This window comes from Schistocerca serialis, chromosome 9, assembly GCF_023864345.2.
Source record: "Schistocerca serialis cubense isolate TAMUIC-IGC-003099 chromosome 9, iqSchSeri2.2, whole genome shotgun sequence".
NCBI classification, from domain to species: domain Eukaryota; kingdom Metazoa; phylum Arthropoda; class Insecta; order Orthoptera; family Acrididae; genus Schistocerca; species Schistocerca serialis.
Genome location: NC_064646.1, coordinates 186,835,030 through 186,858,177, shown reverse-complemented (window position 1 = coordinate 186,858,177; position 23,148 = coordinate 186,835,030).

The following is a 23,148-nucleotide window of genomic DNA, read 5'->3' as shown; positions in this document are numbered from 1 at the left end:
GAGCGCAGCCTTGCAGCACCACGAGGTCGGCCGACATCTGCACAACGACACCGCTCCGCCCAACTGAATTCTGTGATATTGTGCCTGCTCTGGCCACTGATTAATTTGTTGGATCATGTTGGCAAAGTTTCCACGAGGGTTTCATGGGCTGTGTATTGTAGAATTCTTCTTGCACTTCGCATTACGCCTGGGTCAGTCGATAGGAATTACTTTTGATTTATCGCGCTTTACTCCACGCAAACGTAATTTATTACCACTGCCTGTTAGGAGAGTCATGTAATGTCATGATTGACGGTCGTGAGTTAAAATAAATCTGTGCTAATCGACTGCATCTGTTTTCAATCATGTAGTTGAAATCCCAAGTCACTTTCTTAATTAATTTTATATTCAACATTTGCATCTGGTGTTCGATAGCTGAATATAACATTACTGTGCAGCCCTTTTTAATTAAAAAGGATCAATTCTGAACCAGTTAATGTCAACACTGCCATCACAGTTCAATCAGGAGTCACAGGGCCTTATTACTTTCTTTGCGTTATCCGATATTGCGGGAGTTTTGCATTCTCTCTTGATGTGTTAGTCAATTACTTGGGGTGAAGACACACCAAAACCAGATAAGTGACAGGTGGGGTGTTACACCTGCACTTACAAAAAAATCTCAGATGAGATAGCCATATTGTAGCTCAACTCTTCTGACATATTAAACACGTTCATCCTCACCCTATTTATTGGTTAAAGGTTGAAAAAAGTGTGTAGTATGCAGCTACCTCACCCATGTCTGATTAGGTATTTTCTGGAAGTGTCTCGTGGACATTGAACTAATGTTTTGTACGTAGGCATAACCGATCCACATTTTAGTGCCCACTCTAACATTTTCGTAACGGAACATCAGTTGCAGGTAATCCGTGCGAGCGATAGCATAGTACCTTGTTAGAGCAAGAGATGTACATTTTGACTCTATAGAATTTGTGTGTGAGCTATATAGTGAACCGGACGTGCACATATTGTATTTGTGTTTGTATCGTGCGCAATGGAAATTGACGGAAACATGATATTGGAAGTTTTGCACCAAATTGAATTACCGTCTTCATCATGTAAAGTACATGAAGAGGAAGGAGATATCGCACAAACACTATCTTCGATGATCAAGAAACTTGAAGATGTCAGTAACATTGTAATCCTGGAAAATGAAAGACTGCCGCAAATTTCTTCCGAGGACATTACTGGGGTTGAGTCGATTTATGAGCCTTTTACTCATGATGTAGCCAATGACTGTGTTCCTTTCGATTATGTCAAGAAGGTAGTAGAAGTATAGAAAATAAAGACTGGTCAGTGAAAACAATTATGCATCACTTCATAAGGGTCGAGGAGAGGAACTGTCTAACTCATTACAGAGAATTTATGAACAACAAGGCACAAAACGTGAGAAACTCAAGGTCATATCAGGGCACATTTGACCTCCTTTTGAAGAAGCACAGGGTAACTCCATGGCCGCGCATAATGTTGGCGTAAGGCGGAGGGCATGTACGAAAGCTAGAGCGCTTGGGCTGGCGTATTTCCATTTTAAGGCAGTTCACAATATTGTGTGTCGCAGAGGTACGAAGTTCGTAACGTACAAACATGCTCAAGCACAAGAAGAGAGAGGATTCTGCGATTGCATATGCTATTGAATTCACAGGTTCTATACTTCCTACTTACTCAGCAGCTGAAACCCTAAATAACGACCAATCCCAGTTAAATTATGACATTCACAGAGACGGCCCGCTGTCTAGGATGTGTGAACGAGACATGATTGTCGGAATGAATCAGCGTCTGGAATACCACAATTTAGCTAATTATTTCCATGGGATGTAGACCTTTCGCGACTACTCATTGTCTTCCGTGATGGTACATTTCGTCCCTTTGCGCAAATGAAAACGAGCCGACCTCTAAACGTACACATAATGACTTCAAAATCAGCCAAAGTGGACAACCGTATTCTTGAACAAGTGGGGACGTAGATACTGAACTCCGCAGTCGTAACGCTATCATCAGTCTTCACGCGCTTATACATAGTCAGTTCAGAGCCCTCCTATTCAACAACATGATCAAGCATGCATGGAAGAAACCTGCATTTCCAGTTGAATGTGATGCTTTTGATGCTCCTGGCAGTGTTATCTAGAATACGGAAGATTCAAGTTGCTTAACATCCAGCTGCATTTATCCAGTGCGCATTCTGTCGTTTATGTCTGTGACTAACATATTTCTATACCAAGACCCACAAACATAATAATAGGTACGCGCAGCTAAATCGAAAAAATAAATAAATAATAACCATCACGTTTCACCTGCGCTTTCTGCCTTATTATTAGTACACCACTACCTATGAGGCTCACCACATATTATATCTTAACCGTAATGGGCAGCTAAAATTAGTGCAATAAGTACTGATTACACCTGACGTTTCCATCTTAATTGATTTTATTTCAATATCAGTGAGATACATAGCAAATGTACTCTTCAGTGGGCCCCCGGCGAAAATCCTGCGTCCACCGGTCACTGTGCTTAAACCTGAGACCAGCTACGCCCGGCCATTAACCCCCACCTTTCAGGTCCTCTTCCCACATGAGCGCAGGCTTCGTGGACCGACTACACGTAATGTCACAGGATTGCGCATCCATCGGCTGTGACTTCAGCTCACATTTGGTAGTGTTTCAGCGATCTTCGAAGTCAAAGCAGTACGTGAGAGACATAGTGTGTTCTCTGTGTGCTATTTCTGAAAGGTACAGTATCCTGCTACCAAATCTGAACAGGAGAACACTCGACCTCACGCGGCACTTGCTTCTGTGCACTGACTCACTGCTCCCTGGTGTGGCAGAACCCCTCGATCCGTCCTAGATAGCCTCAGGAGATGATACAATGGCTGCATGATAGCCCTGTAAGTCTAATCAGTGCAAGCATACAGACTCAAAGGGCGGTTAACATCCTACTGACAAAGCATGATAATGGTAGCTGAGTTACGACACTATAAATTAAATTAGAAGAAGAAATACAGCCGTCAGCCACTTTCACTGTAGATCTATTTATGCCAAGATGTGTTTCGCGTTTTCACCAATATTCAGTTGGCGTAAAATAACAATAAGTTGTTTTGATGATGTGAGTGTATTACGCCACAGCAGCCACGTGAAAGCCCTAAACGCGGCTTGACATAAATAAAGCGGTATAAAAAGTTGCTGGTTGCTGTATTTCAACAAGTGACTTCTTCTTTCGCTTACGCCTTACAGTAGTTCTGCAGCGATCGCAGGGTTACAACGGATTTGACAATGTTAGTTTTAGAGGTGGCCGGATGCCCTTCCTGACGCACCCAGAGAACCTGTCAGGTGTACCGTGACGTCTGCTAGTTATCGAGGACTGCTTGTATGGCATATGATTCCTGCTTTGGAAGAGCGCAACCGTCCGGCAACCACTGTTTTCAAGCAAGATGCACCATCTCATGTCACTCGCCCACTGAAAGATCTGTATAATGCAACCTTACAAGAGAATGTTATTTCCAGGGAGTTTCTAGATGAATGGCCTGCAAGATGAGTCCGTGTGATTTTTAGCTACAGCTGAAAGAACGCTGCTGAACTCAACTGTTGAGTAGCATTTTTATGGGTGTAACATCTCGTCGATATCTTGGGTGCTAGTAATGAAACGGCAGTTAATAATAAAATCATCATTATGCTTTTCTCAGATTTTTTTTTTTTTTAGTCACCAGTATCCTGACTGGTTTGATGCGGCCGCCACGAATTCTTCATCTGTGCCAACCTCTTCGTCTCAGAGTTGCACTTCCAACCTACATCCTCAATTATTTGCTTGATATATTTAAACCTCTGTCGTCCTGTATAGTCTTTGCTTTCTACAGCTGCCTCTAGTACCATGGAAGTCATTCCCTGATATCTTAACAGATATCCTATCATCCCGTCACGTCTTCTTGTCAATGTTTTCCACATATTCTTTTCCTCTGAGCAGAACCACCTCATTCCTAATTTTCAACTTTCGTCTGTAGCATATGCTTCGATTCTCTTCTGTTCCCTGTTTCCTCACAGTCCATGTTTCACTGCCATACGATAATGTGCTCCAAACGTACATTCTCAGACATTTTTTACTCAAATTAAGGCCTGCGTTTGACACTAGTGGTCTTCTCTTGGCCAGGTATGCCCTTTTTCCAGTGCTAGTCTGCTTTTGATGTCCTCCTTGCTCCGTCTCTAATTGGTTATTTTACTGCCTAGGTAGTAGAATTCCTTAATTTCATCTACTTCGTGACCATCAATCCTGATGATAAGTTTTTCGCTGTTCTAATTTGTGCTGCCCCTCATTACTTTCGTCTTTCTTCGATTTACTCGTAGTCCATATTTTTACTCATTAGTTTGTTCATTCTATTCAGCAGATCAAGTAATTTTTCTTCATTTTCACTCAGGATAGCAATATCATCAGCGAGTCGTATCATTCACATTCTTTCACCTTGGATTTTAATTCAAATCCTGAATCTTATTTCCATCATTGCTTCTTCGATTACAGATTGAACAGTAGTAGCGAAGACAACACCCTGTCTCACACTCTTTTCCATCCGAGTACTTCGTTCTTGGTCATCCACTCTTATTATTCCCTATTGATTCTTGTACAAATTGTATATTACCCGTCTCTCCCTATAGCTTACTCCTATTTTTCTCAGAATTTCGAACGTCTTGCACCATTTTATACTGTCGAACGCTTTTTCCACGTCGACAAATCCTATGAATGTACGTCAGTTTTTCTTTAGTCTTGCTTTCACTATCAACTGCAACGCCAGAATTGCCTCCCTGATGCCTTTACCTTTCCTAAAGCCAAAGTGATCATCATCTAACACATCTTCTATTTTCTTTCTCATTTATTTTGCCTTTTCTACCCACATCCCGTTCGAAATCCATTACACAGGGTGTTTCAAAAGGAATATACCTACTACAAAGTATTATTTTGTCCAAACTATCGATCACTGAGCCTCGGCTCCACTATTGGAGAAACGAATTTATATTAACAGCCGCTAGATATCAGTTGTCTTTTGACTTGCTTCGTAACCGTCATGTGTTTTAAATGACTACTCCGTAGAAGAAATCATTTTGTGTTGTCGAGTTTGCGGAGTGCAATTCCGCGATTACAGTTCAAAGACGTTTCAGGGTGAGGTACCAAATTGATGTTCCGAATGGGTGGAACATTCGAAGATGGTGACGACAGCTTCTAGATACAGGACGTGTATGCAAGGGAAAGAGTGCTGGCCGCCCTCGTGTTCCTGAAGGAAATGTTGCATGAATTCAAATCCTTTCCAACGCAGTCCTTCAAAATCAACTTGTCGTTCCAGTCGGGAGCTGCAGCTGCCTACAACAACAATTTCGCGTGTTTTGAGACTTCTGTTGGTTACGCACCAATACGACTTCATTTTTCATCAAGACGGGGCACCCCCCCCCCCCCTTACTGTGTAACGACAACTGTACAAATAATAATTTTTTCTTCTGATTTTCGATAAATTAGTGTAAGCAATGTTTTGATTTCATTTCATTTTTCTTTTCTTGTCATTATGTTAAAGAAACTGTAAGCAACTTTCGATGTGAATATTAATGTTTATGTCAAATTGCAAGCAATATTATAACAAAATGGAAATGTAAGAAATGTTGAAACTATTGTAAGATGTTAAAATTGTAATTGTGCGCCTGGTCCATACGTAGGCAATGTATTAGGATATGTGGAATGTAAAACCTTTGGTGAATGCCCTGTCTGTAGGGGAGCGGTAAAAGGTGGATGGCAGGCGAGCGCGGGAAAATGCACACGGGCATGGCATAACGGGTTCAGCAGTAGTAGTCGGAGTTGGGCATCGGTCTAAGTAACACGTGCTGGATCGAGGAGGCTCTCCTGGAAGACGTAGTTTCATTGAGCCTCGGATGTGCCGTTTCCGACGACTATACAGCATGGCAAAATTACATAGGCACTAAATGGAAAAATATTGCGACGCTATGAAGAAGTAAAGTGCCGATACATCAAGAGCCATAGCTGTGATTGTATGTGTGCTCTGCGCCTCGCCATCTCGCCGCCCGCCAACCGCCGCATCGATACGAACAGGTTGAATCTTTTAGTACTGTATTCGTGTGGACCAGTGTTACTTTTGTTCCTTACTGTTCAATAACAACTTAACTTTTACCAGAATTGTCCTATCATTTAATTATCCTAATCACTAACCTAGACAGGGTCCTTTCCACATGTTGTGCAATCCGAGTGTCCCGAAATGAAGATTTAAAGTTTATGTTAATAAGAATTACCTGCAGACCTATCTATGCTAGAATGATGTTTAAGGAACTTTATTGTTAATGAATATACAAGTAAAGAACATAGGTCTGAAAAAGTTGGAAGATAATGTTGAAATTGGTTTAGTAATGAAGTATAATTAATTTGAGATAAAATTAATGGTAGTTAAATAAGCAAGAAATAAGACAAAAAGAGTAGTAATTCATATGTTGGAAACCTTGAGTGCTTAATGAGTTCAATAATCAAAGAATTTCAATACAGTGACAATTACAGTTTCAGGGTCCCCCCCCCCCCCCCCAACCCCCCTTTTCTTTTCTACTCATTTAAATTCTGAAGTGTACTGAACTGATTTGACCAGCAAAATTAAAGTCAATATAAAACCTAAATTTATCAGTGTTTTACCCTTCTTAAAATTGACATTGTATGTGTGTTTCAAAAGTGCTATTTCTAGGGTAACCTATGCCCGATTTCAGTCGGATCAATAGACAAAACGTAGTTTGTAGTAATCATTATAGTGTAATGTTGTGTATTTATAGCTTGTCCAAATTAGTACAGAAAGGGAAAATATTAGTTCAGTAGATTTTTCTGGTTCTAAAATTTACCATATAATGCAGTATTACTACGTGTTGTTATGCTTGTACGTACATCCACTTGTACAAGGAAAAAACTCACTTAATGCCTAATCAGGCTGGCGACCGTATTATTAACAATTGGTAGTATCTGCTGTGTATGTTTCTTGCCCGTCCTAACGTGTAGTTGCACTTTAGACTTGCTTGACGTATCATTGTTGTTACTGAGTGGGTGTAAGTCTGATTTTGCCTCCATTCAGGTACACGCGTTCAACATATTTACTAAAATCCTTTCTTATAAGGTGAAGCCCGTCAACTTACCATAGTACAGGCTTTAAAGAGTTAACGTACGCCCGAGCGTAGACGTTACAACTGGAGTCGGCAAGTGCGTGAATATCTGAATGAAACACTACCGAATCGTTGGGTTGGTCGTCAAGGAGCTGGCGACTTAGCATGTCTGAGTTGGGCTCTACGCTCACCGGATTTGACACCCTCTAACTTCTTCCTGTGGAGTTTCGTTAAAGACCACGTTTATGTACCACCACTCCCACAGAACCAGGAAGAGTTGAAGAAACGGATCCGCACTGCCATAACATGAGTGCCCGAGTGTGGGAGGAATTTGAGTATCGATGTGATATCGTTCGAGTCGCTGATGGAGGACATAGTCAACATCTGTAATCTGAAATTGAGAGTTCGTAGATATGTGTGTAAAGATTCGTATTCGTATGTCCTGAAGTTTAATAAATACATGCATTCGAAATACGTATATTCTTTTTAAAACACCCTGTATAGTGAAACATTTCTACACGACTTTCTAACATTGACAGCGCCAAATTTGCAGCTGGTGTTTAAAAGCGGAACATTTTTTTTTTCTAGCGTAAATGTGTTCCGCATCAACGCATTACCACATCTACTATGTTTCGCAGCCATACGAAAATAGCAGCTCACACTGGACCACTGTGTGTAGCTGCAGCTTAATAGCAACCACGCGGTCCTTAGAAAGCATCACCAGGTATGCTCGTACTGACAATTTTATTGTTCAGTTAACTCGCTATTGCAATCGCTGAAATAAAGTTACAATCCGGCAAAAAGCGAGGGTTCATATGAATTCTTCCTCTCCTTCCATGTTACACTAGTGGCCATTAAAATTGCTACACCAAGGAGAAATGCAGATGATAAACGGATATTCATTGAACAAATATATTTTACTAGAACTGACATGTGACTACATTTTCACGGAATTTGGGTGCATAGATCCTGAGAAACCAGTCTGCAGAACAACCACCTCTAGTCGTAATATCGGCCTTGATACTCCTGGGCATTGAGTCAAACAGAGCTTGGAGGGCGTGTACAGCTACAGCTGTCCATGCAGCTTCAACACGATACCACAGTTCATCAACAGTAGTGACTGGCGTATTATGACGAGCCAGTTGCTCGGCCACCATTGACCAGACGTTTTCAATTGGTGAGAGATCTGGAAAATGTGCTGGCCATGGCTGCAGTCGAACATTTTCTGTATTCAGAAAGGCCCGTACAGGACCTGCAACATGCGGTCGTGCATTATCCTGCTGAAATGCAGCGTTTCGCAGGGATCGAATGAAGGGTAGAGCCACGGGTCGTAACACATCTGAAATGTAACGTCCACTGTTCAAAGTGCCGTCAATGCGAACAAGAGGTGACCGAGACGTGTAAACAATGACACCCCGTACCATCACGCCGGGTGATACGCCAGTATGGCGATGACGAATACACACTTCCAATGTGCGTTCACCGCGATGTCGGCAAACACGGATGCGACCATCATGATGCTGTAAACAGAACCTGGATTACTCCGGAAAAAATGACGTTTTGTCATTCGTGCACCCAGGTTCGTCGTCGAGTACACCATCGCAGGCGCTGCTGTCTGTGATGCAGCGTCAAGGGTAACCGCAACCATGGTCTCCGAGCTGATAGTCCATGCTGCTGCAAACGTCGTCGAACTGTTCGTGCAGATGGTTATTGTCTTGCAAACGTCCCCATCTGTTGACTCAGGGATCGAGACGTGGCTGCACGATCCGTTACAGCCATGCGGGTAAGATGCCTGTCATCTCGACTGCTAGTGATACGGGGCCGTTGGGATCCAGCACGGCCTTCCGTATTACCCTCCTGAACCCACCGATTCCATATTCTGCTAACAGTCATTGGATCTCGACCACCGTGAGCAGTAATGTCGCGATACGATAAACCGCAATCGCGATAGGCTACAGTCCGACCTTTATCAAAGTCGGAAACGTGATGGTACGCATTTCTCCTCCTTACACGAGGCATCACAACAACGTTTCACCAGGCAATGCCGGTCAACTGCTGTTTGTGTATGAGAAATCGGTTGGAAACTTTCCTCACGTCAGCACATTATAGGTGTCGCCACCGGTGCCAACCTTGTGTGAATGCTCTGAAAAACTAATCATTTGCATATCACAGCATCTTCTTCCTGTCGGTTAAATTTCGCGTCTGTAGCACGTCATCTTCGTGGTGTAGCAATTTTAATGGCCAGTAGTGTATTAACTTGTTTTGGCAGTGCGTGTACATGTCAGAGTACAGAGACATGCTTGGAGGCGAAGACCACATCACAGAGTTGTTGGGTACCGTCGTAGCACGTATGACCGACTAAAGTCTGGCTTCCGGAAGTGTGAGGCCCTCCGTGGCGTGAAAGTGGCCCCCAGCGACTGACTACTGCTGTGCTGGAGGCAGCAGGGATCGACGACCGCTGGAGCAGCGGCGGCAAGAAGCGGCGGCGGCGGCGGCGGCGGGGGCTGGGCCGCTGCCTCCACCTCTACCTGCGCTGTCCGCCATCCGTCACCGCCGACAGGCGACAGCAGCGCCGCCTAGTGAGAAAGCACACATTTTAATGACGACCGGACAAAACGTTAAAATATACAGTGCCGGCCGCCAACGAGCACCCCGACCCGTAAATCAGGAAACGGCGCCGCGCAGGAGCTGGGAAGCTGGGAGCTGGGCGCTGTCGGCGAGCGCCTCCCACTGCGAGGTCACGCCTCCCTTATACCGCCCGTTACGTTCCTCAGCTTAACGCTATTCAAAACGCGCGTCTCACAGTACACTGTGGGCACTGCGCCCTTTGAATCATCATCGTCATCATCATCATCATCAGCATCAGCATCGCCTCCATCATTTCCGTCTCCTTCCCCATCTCCTTGTCAGTCTCTACCTTCGTCTTCTTCTTCTTCTCGTCCTTGTTTCTATTGGCCGCGACAGGTGATTCAAATTACACTGGCTTTCTGTGAAGCACTCCTGGGGCATTGCCAAGTCGTATGACTGTGAATGGGCTTCTGGCAAGCCTTTTATATACACCAGCTACCGGCTGTGAAGTCACTGATGCTCGCGGGATCGCCTTATATGGGCACAGAGTGACCCGGCGCTCGATCTGCCCTCTTCATCTCACGGTTGCTGAATTTCACGCCTTGCTGAACTGCAAGCCACCGTCTCTGTTTAGCAGTTATCGACTATACACTACTGCCCATTAAAATTGCTACAACACGAAGATGACGTGCTACAGACGCGAAATTTAACCGACAGGAAGAAGATGCTGTGATATGCAAATGAATAGTTTTTCAGAGAATTCGCACAAGGTTAACGCCGGTGGCGACACCTACAACGTGCTGACATGAGGAAAGTTTCCAACCGATTTCTCATATACAAACAGCAGTTGACCGGCATTGCCTGGTGAAACGTTGTTGTGATGCCTCGTGTAAGGAGGAGAAATGCGTACCATCACGTTTCCGACTTTGATAAAGGTCGGATTGTAGCCTACCGCTATTACGGTTTATCGTATCGCGACATTGCTGCTGGCGTTGGTCGAGATCCAATGACTGTTAGCAGAATATGGAATCGGTGGGTTCAGGAGGGTAATACGGAACGCCGTGCTGGATCCCAACGGCCTCGTATCACTAGCAATGGAGATGCCAGGCATCTTATACGCATGGCTGTAACGGATCGTGCAGCCACGTCTCGATCCCTGAGTCAACAGATGGGGACGTTTCCAAGACAACAACCATCTGCACGACGTTTGCAGCAGCATGGACTATGAGCTCGGAGACTGTGGCTGCGGTTATCCTTGACGCTGCATCACAGACAGGAGCGCCTGCGATGGCGTACTCAACGACGAACCTGGGTGCACGAATGGCAAAACGTCATTGTTTCGGATGAATCCAGGTTCTGTTTACAGCATCATGATGGTCGCATCCGTGTTTGGCGACATCGCGATGAGTGCACATTGGAAGCGTGTATTCGTCATCGCCATACTGGCGTATCACCCCGCGTGATGGTGTGGGGTGCCATTGGTTACACGTCTCGGTCACCTCTTGTTCGCATTGACGGCACTTTGAACAGTGAACGTTACATTTCAGATGTGTTACGACCCGTGGCTCTACCCTTCATTCGATCCCTGGGAAACCCTACGTTTCAACAGGATAAAGCACGACTGCATGTTACAGCTCCTGTACGGGCCTTTCTGGATACAGGAAATGTTCGACTGCTGCCCTGGCCAGCACATTCTCCAGATCTCTTACCAATTGAAAACGTCTGGTCAATGGTGGCCGAGCAACTGGCTCGTCACAATACGCCAGTCACTACTGTTGATGAACTGTGGTATCGTGTTGAAGCTGCATGGGCATCTGTACGTGTACACGCCATCCAAGCTCTGTTTGACTCAATGCCCAGGAGTATCAAGTCCGTTATTACGGCCAGAGGTGGTTGTTCTGGGTACTGATTTCTCATGATCTATGCACCCAAATTGCGTGAAAATGTAATTACATGTCAGTTCTAGTATAATATATTTGTCCAATGAATACCCGTTTATCATCTGCATTTCTTCTTTGTGTATCAATTTTAATGGCCAGTAGTCTATTAATTTTTTTCTCTTCTGTAATTAGAGAGTCCCAGAAGCCACCGCGCGCACTGTTCGTCCGATTCTCGCAATCTATTTTGTAGACCCTCCGGTGTTCTGAAACGTGCTGCGTCTTTAACTGATTTCAGTAAATGCCTGATTTTTGTTGGAGGCCTGAAGATCGATATGAACTTGTGTCTTTCTAACATACGGCGTATCTTACCTGACACAGAGCCATAGAACGGTAGGAAAGCAAGTTTCTTTTGCTGCTCCTCGTGGGTCGTCTTATTGCGATTCTTGCTTGAAATCACTTCATTTGCTTGGCGAACGTTATAGCCGTTGCTCCTAAAAATCTTGCGTAGGTGTCTCAGCTCATGTGGCAGGTTATCAGCGTTTCATATCATTCTTGCGCGATGCACGAATCATTATAACAGAGTGCGCTTCTGTGCTGGTTGATGATTGCTGACGGCGTGCAAGTGGAGAGAGGTTTGGGTAGGTTTCCTGTAGTCGCTTGGGTTTAGGCATCTATTTTTGCGGACGAAGACGTTGAGTAAGGGCAATGCATTTTCTTTTTCTATCTACACGGTGAATTGCTTGTATTATTAATTCCGTTGGGTTGTTCCAAGAACTCCTGGAGTTTATAATGACCTTGGGGGCCATGTCAAATGTGATGTTAACATATCGATAGAACCAACAAGGTTCTAATAGCGCCATGTCGAAAGCAATGTCTGCAAAATTCTCCACGAGGAGCTTTGCAACAACTGGAACTGACTGGCTACCCATTGCAACGCCATCCATCTGATCGTAAAATTGGGCTTTATACAGAAAATAAAAAGACGTAGGAATGTGCCTGAGTAGCTCGGCCAAGTTACTTACAAAGAATTGGGATACTAGATCCAAAGAGCTTTTGATAGCTCCATTCGTAATCAGTGTTACCACATCAAAAATGACCATAATGTCACACTCACTAAATCAAAGACGGTTAATTAGGCTGTTAAAATCTGCTGACTTTTTAATGATGTTCGCAATGTCCGACATGTGGAGCGAAAAGATTGGCCTAGTACTTCGCCAGCTTAAATGTTGGTGAATCAGTGGTGGGTACAATAACGCGGAATACCGTCCATCTTTGTGGATATTCTGTAAAACATAAGCAGTATGTGGTCTCATTGGCTGTGGGAGAAGGGGCATACCAGCGGCCCATTGACAATGGCCAAGGAGTGCTTGGCCGGAAGCCCGTGTAATTTCAGTCACTAGAAACCGGACAACATTTTATTCAGTGTTATCGCCGAGAGGCTGTGCATCTTTAGACAACTTCCACTTCTCATCATCCTCAAAATAAACACACTCAACATAGGTCTTTTGCACAGTGGTTGTAAGTCCATACAGTGTACTCAAAACTAGTCACACCACCCACAGAAGAGATGACAATACGCACGAACTGAGAAATATCTTTCTCATAGGGCGGCTGTATCTGCCCCATGGGGTCTTGCATAGAGGAAGTAGGTAATGTCAACTCCTAAAAACATTATCTCTGCTTCTTTTATTAGGCCTTTTTTATGTGCCAGATAACTGTACAAATGAAATGACACTATTTCGGAGATTTCACTGGTGTCATACAGATATGATTTTATGTACCGTATATTACAGACTATAAGACGCTACAGATCATAAGACGTACCTTAACTTTTAAGCAGCTTTCTTTTAAACTAACATTTTTTATTGGCGGTTTGCAAAGTCAGAATAAAAAGTTCTTAGTTTATAAATCCGAACTGACTTTCGAAATCCCTGAAAGTCGTCATCTGAAATTCTTCTTGTTCTTGTTATACTTCTTTCTCTTCGTCGTCATAGTTGTCCTCTTCATACATAAGATGGTCTTCACTGCCATAGAGAGCGTTACTTAGACCGAACTTCTTGAAAGATTTAACAATAATGTCTTCTCTCACTCTAGAACACATTTGTTTTATTCACTGGCACACTTGTCTGATTATAGATCGTTTCAAAGCTCCCTTCAGCGTTAATTCTTGTTGAGATTCATCCACCAGCCATTTGTCCCATTCTTCTCTCATAAACACTTTAATTTCTTTTTTATTGAGACATCAACAGGTTGCAGTTGCAAAGTAAGTAATCCCAGAAAAACAGTACGCTCTGTATTTCCCTGTCTCAGTTTCTCTTTCACAAAGTTGTTCCAATGAGAACTAAACTGATCTAGCACAAGAAGAGAACTCTTCTTGACTAAAGCACCTTTCTTTCTCTCCTACACTCTGTTAATCCCAACTTCATACCAGCCTCGTCGATCCAACCATTGTCATGTACGTGAATAACATCCGACTGTATTTTGCGCTTGAAAATGACCACTGGATGGAGTTAAGTACCGTCAGCACAGCATAAAAAGACAACAATGCAGTGCATTTTTCATGTCCATTTGTTTTTACAGTTAGAGTTTTAACACTTTACTTGGAAGCAGTTCTGTTATTCTGTCCGTTAAATGTCAGAGGAGTTTCGTCCATATTCGTTATTTTTCTCAGTTGCACACTGGTTTTGTTTCGCTGTTGATTAATAAAGCGATGGAAAGGTAATACTTTCTTTTCATATTCTTGTGGCATTTTCTGAGATATTTTGGTTTTGGTTCGCATGCTAAGTCCATGATGGCTCATAAACCTGTAGCACCAACCAACTCCATCCTTAAGGTCTCTTGAGTTCCACTGCAGCGCCAGCCCACGAGCGTGTATTTGAATCAGTTCTGTATTAATTCCTGCCGGCCGGAGCGGACGAGCGGTTCTAGGCGCTACAGTCTGGAATCGCGCGACCGCTACGGCCGCAGGTTCGAATCCTGCCTCGGGCATGGATGTGTGTGATGTCCTTAGGTTAGTTAGGTTTAAGTAATTCTAAGTTCTAGGGGACTGATGACCTCAGCAGTTACGTCCCATAGTGCTCAGAGCCATTTGAACCATTTTTGTATTAATTCCAATGCCATTTTGACGGTGTCCTTGAAACCATTTCAGTACATCTTCTAGTTTTGGCCATTTTGCATTCAGTCTTCGACTTGCACATTTAGCCTTCCTCATTTTTTTCTGTCCTTCTTTGCTAGCCCGCCAGTGGTTTTTTTTTTTTTTTTTTGTTGGTGCAGGGCCAAAATGCTGCTCGGTTCTTCAGTTACAAGTTCTTCGACTTGTGTTATTGGTTTCAATTTTTTAGTCCGCATCATATGCGCACCTTTTATTTTTTTTCTAATACGGAACTAGCTGCTAACAAAAACATTGTACTGTTACTGATAACGCAAAACACTTTCAGTTCAAGTCCACTTTCGCCGTAGACTGCAATGACGCATCATAGGCTAGAGAGTGTTATGGGTTTGTGCTGATGGGGCTGGTGGGAGGTAGTTGTGAATCTCCTAAACTCACGTTCGTCGCTTAGGTGCATTGCTGCTGCTAGTTGAATCCAGCGTTGGCAGATAGAGATACAGATATGGACGTCTTTAAGACTGGCGGGAATTTTAATCAAACACTGCACATTTTTATATTAATTTCAAGCGTAAGACGCACATGAATTTTGGCGGCAATTTTTCGAAGAAAAACGGTATTTAGGCAGAAGCTGCGAGTGAAAGGTGGAATTTAAAATAGAATGAGGTGACAGTAAGAATGTGGGACGAGGAGGGAGGCGTGCCAGGGTACATCGTGCAGCTGTGTGAACCTCTGTCGCTTAGTGGTTGCAGAAATATTCCCTCTCCCCGCAATGATAGCGCGCAAATTGATACAAATGTCCGGTCGTTTCCTTTGGAAAAGTCATATTTTTCGACTTCGGTATGAAGTGGTTGCAAGGTCCCGTCCCCTGGAAGGATGGGACTTCCTAGTAGCAAAGTGAAGGCTTCAGTATTGTTTATAGGGCATACCGTTTTAACATGTAATCGAGCAACTCATTTCATTACATCCCGCTTACTTAAGCTTCTTCGACCAGGCAGACTGACTCCGCCTGCCGATATTAGCCGGTTCAAGACTAAATTGCGGCACGTACGTGAATCTTACATTAGAATAACTCTTCTGGGAGCTGACATTTTATCAGTGACACACCTTACCACCAGGTCTTTGCTTTGTCGTTATGGAACACAGAAACCTCTCTCCCCAACTGAAATGGCCGCGACGTTGGTATCCTGGAAAACAGTGTGGTTTCACGTTAGCCTTCCCGTCCTCCCTGTGGAAGTTACGTCATCGTGGTGTAGGGTCATTCACAATGTGATCCCGACCCACGAACGCCTCCATCGCATTGGTCTTATTCCGACTGGTCTTTGCCGCACTTGTCATCAACCTGGCACATTACCACACAGGTTTGTCTCTTGTGGACGAGAAAACTGGCACTGGCTTCGCCGATAACTGGCTTTCCTTACCCGATCAGTTGAAGCTGCTTTGTCGGTTGAACTTCTTATATGTCTAGGCTTTCCCGTTCTCCTTCGGACCAAGACTAATTCGATGGTATGACTCCTCGGACGCTACGCTCACTATGAAGTCGGATTTGTGTGTGTGAAATCTCATGGGACTTAACTGCTCAGGTCACCAGTCTCTAAGCTTGCACACTACGTAACCTAAATTATCCTAAGGACAAACACACACACCCATGCCCGAGGGAGGACTCGAACCTCCACCGGGACCAGCCGCACAGTCCATGACTGTAGCTCCCAAGACCGCTCGGCTAATCCCGCGTGGCAGTCGGGTGTGACAAGGATCCCGACCCCCCTTGTTTTTCGCCAGTATATGGTGAATGCTCGTTGGAAGTGGCGCAGGCTTCCGAATCATCGTGCTTTATTTGCAAATATGTAGCACCTTGTCTTTCATCGCCAAGAAATTCGGTAGCTTTCATTATTTTCTTCCTAGGGGACCTACAGAAAAAATTTGTTTTCTTTTGAATCTCAGAGCTATAGAATTTTTATCTATCAAGTTTTCTTTTCACAAAACAAGTAACAATGAAAATAAAGGAAAAATTAAGAAAAAATGGTTAACGCAATTCCCCAGAATGCAGAAGATCCGGGTTAAAAAAAAAAAGTGTGGCTAACTTACCTGCCTAGTAAGCAGGATACCCGGGTTCGGTTCCCGACCTTGGCACACATTTTCACTCGCCGCTCTAGTCTATGTACATAAAATCAAATAACTGTCTCATAGCTTGTTTTTCAGCATCGGCCGTTTCTGATTTTCTGCCAATCTTAATGGTTTAAATGGCTCTGAGCACTATGGGACTTAACAGCTGTGGTCATAAGTCCCCTAGAACTTAGAACTACTTAAACCTAACTAACCTAAAGACATCACACACATCCATGCCCGAGGCATTTTTCGAACCTGCGACCGTAGCAGTCGCGCGGTTCCGGACTGCGCGCCTAGAACCGCGAGACCACCGCGGCCGGCGCCAATCTTAATGTCAGCTTGTAAGGCGGCCAACCAGTTGTCACTTGAAGCGTGATCTACTTTCCGTCATCGTACCTAGAAGAGAAAGTGTAGCAATGCCGGTCCCGATAATTACAATTAGATCTCAGCGGCCAAATACAGCGTAGACGCCCATAGAAACACGCATACTCTTATTCCGAGAATCGGTCAGATTCTTTTGTGCGCGGCTGACGCGGCGTTTTTCCCCGGCGTGAGATCAGCAACTGAGTTACACGCGGCGGCGCGGCAGCAGCGTTTCAGCGTTTCACGGAAAGAATGGGCGCAAAAACACGCCTCCCGGCGCGGCGCGGCGGCTGCCCCGGCGTGCCGCGTTTGATAATGAAGCCACGGCCCGCAGCTGTCACCGGCCGAGCCGATTTCATTCCTCTTCCATGAACGGCCACGCCTCTGTTGATTAACAGCGCGGTCACGCTCCGGCAGACGCGGTAATTGCGGGCTGATCCCGGCACGGCACAGAACTGCACATTTCGCCGCCGCCTCCTCGCCTCGCCGCGTCTCTGCTCCTGAGCCGCACTGCGCCGCCGGGTACTTCACCTGTCAATTCACAGCCGGTATTGGCGTGCCGGTCGGTGCCTGCAAAGGCCAGACAAGATGTCACCGTTCGCTAAGGGCAGAGGAAATTGCAGCAAACTAATGGACGACGGCTGCGGTGGTAGGAATCAATGTCCGTCTTGTTGCCCTGTCTGACATTTCTTTAGGCTTTGTACACATTGCAGTATGATAATGAAATATGAGGCAACCTTTCCGGCGAGAGCAACGAAATCAGATCTTACCATTTAGAGATCCACAGTTTTGTCAGTTCAGGACGAACCATTTGCTTCAGCTTTGAGGCATTTCGTTCTTATCTGCTCTAGTCCTCGCGACGCTCCAGTTATAGTGAAAGGGTCCTGTAGCCACCTTTCATTAGTCCGGTAGCCCATTTTCACTAGCATTTCTCTTTCTTTTCCCTGTTTCTCATCTCTCGTAGTGGTATGATTGAATGACTGTGGTTGTGTGTCACGTTGCTAGACGGTGGCGTAGTCTGCTGCAGAAAGTCTGCGATAGTCGTACAGATTCAGCAGCAGTTGTATAGAATAGCCAACTCTGGTAGTGGGCAAGTAGGCAAAGAGGTTTGCGCTACATGTGAGAAATCCACCTGCGTTAGGTTGGTGGCGGAAATGGCACTTTGGGTTTTCCGGGCCACGCGGAGCGTGGAAGAGGCTGGAGAAGAAAAAGGGAGGCAGTCTGCAGCCGGTACGGGAAGCGTCCACAGCTGTGCTCCAGTCGAAGAAGGGTGAGTTTGACTGACCGCGTGGCGCGTTGTTACTTGGCGAGAGGAAGCTGTTAGCTTTTGGTCTCGCTTTTCAACTCTGAAAGATTGCTTTGCCTTGTCGCAGCAAGGAATGCAAAACTTTGGCAGATTTTTCTTGTAGAAAATTTCTATAGCAGGCTTGGATCCGCCGGAAGAGCGCCACACAAAGATGTCGATAAGAAGTGAGCACTCGCTCCTGTATGAATGCCTGTTTGCCTTCAGCTGTGCCTGTATAAGCTTTTATTTTCCTAAATATTAATAGCTTCGCCTTCTCGTAAAATTTCCTTGGCTCTGAGCACTATGGGACTTAACTGCTGTGGTCATCAGTCCCCTAGAACTTAGAACTACTTAAACCTAACTAACCTAAGGACATCACACACATCCATGCCCGAGGCGTAAAATTTCCTTGCTTCATGTATCTTTCGTCCGTGGGAAGCCAACCACGTGGTTGAACATTAGAGTTTGTTGGGCTACCGTCATCACTAACTGTCCGATCTCATGTTTGTTTTAAAGAATGTTAACTGTCCGTGATTGTGTGATGTGACATTGTTGCAACTTGGCCACGATACCTAGAAATTGCGTCTCCACAAACAACGTGGGCACGCGGGTGTACTGCGAAACGTGTACCGTTTCACGAGTTATTGTGATCAGTTATCAGGCAACAGCACTTGTATGAATGATTCACACCAATGATTTTAGGTGTAGATTATAACGGTGAATGTATCGATGCCTTTCTTTAATGTTTTACGAATTAATGTGATCAGTACTTGTGTACGTGCCTCACATCCATATCTTAGTAATAAATGATTTTATCTACAATTTTCTCTTGTGTTCCGAGGTTAGGTTTTTGCACCTAAGCCACTCACCTCGTAGCTTTCCCTTTAGCACCAGGTTCAGTGATTAGTTTCCCCTTTTATTTTAAAACAAATGCTTTAGATTAAATCTTATTTTCAGGTGTGTTGCTGGGAGCTAATCTTCTGCACAGTGTTCATGCATGTGCTATTTTATTTTAAATGGTTGATTCTCGTGAACAGTGCACGGGAAATACTATTAATTACATCGCATCCCCTATGAGCGATATCACGACGTATGCATTTTTATGAGTTTTTGGTCTGTGATCAAATTAATGCATTTTCCGACTAGGCCAAACATTTGATTAGTTGTATGGTTAGAGTCGGTGGCGACCCTAATCTTCTCATGTTAATTTCACAATCAATAAGCATTTCCATTCCCAATAATAACGTAATAACCCGTAGAAACAGGTTAGTTACAATAGGTCATTATGATTCACCAGTTTTGCTGGTTCAGAATGCACCAGTTGTGTCGCCATCAGATGAGCAACTTTTGTCACCCCGATGTGCACCAGTTATGTCACCTCAGAACGCACTCGTTTTGTCGTCTGCGGACAAGAAGTTGTAGCCGCCTCAGAGTGTGGCAGTTTCGTGGCCTTGCAATTCAAAGTTTTGCTTGCTTGCTTTGAGCTTCACCTGTTTTGTCGTCTCAGGTTCGACGTCTTGAGGCCCACCATTTTCACCATTTCGAGGCACATCAGTTTCGCCTTCTGAAGGTACACCAGTTTCACCGACTTGAGTCACAACAGTTCTACCATCTCGACACACACCAGTTTCGGCATCTTGTGGTGCACTAGTTTCGTCATCTCATAGTGCACCAGTTTCGCCATCTCGGGATGCATCAGTTTTGTCATCTTGGGATGCACCAGTTTCCCTATCTACAGGAGCCCCAAGTTTCACCACCTCGAGACATACCAGTTTCACCATATCGAGGCATGCCAGTAACATTGTCTTGAAGCAAACCACTTTCGTCATCTTGGGGGCGCCAGTTTTACCATCGGAATGTGCGCTACTTCCACCATCTTAGGGCACACCAGTTTCGTCATATCAGGGCCACCAGTTTCGCCATCTTAGTCGGATTAGTTTAGTCTTAGCAGGATAAATCTGTTCGGCATCTTTGGATGCACCCGTTTCGCCATTTCAAGTTGCACTTGTTTCACCATCTTGGCATATATCAGTTTCGTCCTCTCAAGGTGCACCAGTTTCGACATCTCAGGCGCCATCAATTTCACCATCTTAGGGTGGATAAGTTCATGACAGGGCGCAGCAGCTTCACTCTCTCGAGGTGAACCAGTTTCGACATCTTGGGGTGCGCCAGTTTCCTCATACCGGAGTGAACCATCTGAAAGTACACCAGTTTCACTATCACGAGCCACACGAGTTTCATCAATGCAATGGAAACCAGTTTCCCAATCTCGGGATGCACTAGTTTCGCAATCTCAGGATGCACCAGTTTTGCAATCTCGGAGTGCACCAGTTTCGCCATGTAGTAGCTTTGGCTGAAGGAAATACCTGAAGCTGGCAGCACTTTTGCCAGCTTTCGACTGTAAGTCACAAACGGCTTTAGGCGAAAACAATAGTCACCTATGAAACTGTGACAACACAGAGGAGCTGCCTAAACACTGTAAGCATACCACTTACCTGGCCTGAACCAGGGGCAGTATATCGTGTCTGCCGCAATTGGTCCGCTTTGATCAGGAGCACAGAGTGGGCATGGGTATTTTCTGAAGGAGCGGTGTGGAGTATGGATAGAAGGGGACTGTATTATCGGCGTGCGGTATGCCCTTATTTCAAAGATATTCAAGCTGATACTCTACAGTGGGAGAACAATTGCTGATAATCTACATATGAGTAATGAAAGATAGTACTACATTTTCAAAAGTGTAAGTATATGAAATAAATTAATAGAGAGTAATAAATAAAAATGAAAGCCAAATGCGTCATGAAACTTGATTTGAACTACTAATTATTGAACATTTTTCCATTCAGTGGGAAGTGTACGTACCAATAATAATGACTTTAACTGTGGTAATATCGGTTAGGGCATACGATCATGGTTATTAAAGAAAAGAATTTCAAGGCGCATCAGTTTCGCCATAAAGAGTTGCAACAATTTCACCATCCCTCTTTGCGCCAATTTCGCAATCTCAGAGAGCATCACTTACGATCGTCGTCGTGGGGTGCCACAATTCCAAAGTCTCAGGGCGCACAAATTTCGACACATTAGGCTACATATTTCACCATTTTGGGGCACAAAAGTTTCGACCACTCGAAATGCATCGAATTTTTTGGCAGCAGATTCACCAATTTTGTTGACTCGCAGTGCGTCAGTTTCGCCACCTTAGGGTGAAATGGTATTGTCAACTCGGGCTCCGTTGATACTGATACTGAAGTTACGTTTGGCCTAATGCATTAATGATCTTATTGGGTTACGATCGCCAGACAGTACATATTTCTATATTATTAATCAATACATACAATAAAAATGTGTGTGTGGGTGTATAATATGTACGGATTAATAATATAGGATTATGTAGAAGTATGTACTGTCTGACGACTGTAACCCAACAAGATCATTAATACATTAGGTCAACCATAACTTCAGTATCAACGTAGCCTGAGTCGACAGTACCATTTCACACTAAGGTGGCGAGACTGATATACTGTGAGTCAACAAAATTGGTGTGTGTTAGTATGTATGTATGTTCCGCATCGTCTCCTAAAGTGCTGGGCCGATTTCAACCAAAAAATTGATAGAAACATACCTTATTACCAGGCAAAAATTGCTGTGGGGATGAGAGCCACCAATCTATCAAAAAGGGGAGGGGGGTGGATGTGTGAAGAAACGTGTAGTCTGTGATGCTTGAATTCCCAGACTTTACTCACCCAGTATTTGTGAATTAGAGCACTTACCTACTTACAAAACACTTAACACATAATTTTGGCCCTTTACGAACTTTTTTATCACTTATAACCCCTCAAAATAATTAAAGGAAAGATGTTAATCGTTTACTACTTTTCCACTTTTCATGCAGTAAAAGTATCACAAGAGATATGACGTAATAATGTATTACTTCTTTGCTGCTAACTGTATTCGCGATACATTTTTACGGACAATATGCACATATATCACAGAGTAAGTGCTAAATTATATCGCTGAGCGAAACATAGCTCAGGAGATATGATATCATAGACAAAGTGATGCCTGAAAAACTCCCGCATCGTGCATAACGTTTAAACTTATTACTTCGTTGCTACTAACTCCATTCGCAACACATTTTGCAGACCTTATCCACATATGCCGCTGAATGCACCTACAACATTACATTATTGTACGAGATATAGTTCAGGAGATATGAAGTCATAAGCAATTTGGCCCGCATCTCGTGGTCATGCGGTAGCGTTCTCGCTTCCCACGCCCGGGTTCCCGGGTTCGATTCCCGGCGGGGTCAGGGATTTTCTCTGCCTCGTGATGGCTGGGTGTTGTGTGATGTCCTTAGGTTAGTTAGGTTTAAGTAGTTCTAAGTTCTAGGGGACTGATGACCTAAGATGTTAAGTCCCATAGTGCTCAGAGCCATTTTTTTTCATAAGCAATTTGCAAGAGGCAAGCCGGCCGCGGTGGTCTCGCGGTTGAGGCGCTCAGTCCGGAATCGCGCGACTGCTATGGTCGCAGGTTCGAATCCTGCCTCGGGCATGGATGTGTGTGATGTCCTTAGGTTAGTTAGGTTTAAGTAGTTCTAAGTTCTAGGGGACTGATGACCTCAGATGTTATGTCCCATAGTGCTCAGAGCCATTTGAACCATTTTTTTTCTAGCATCACTGTCTCAGATCC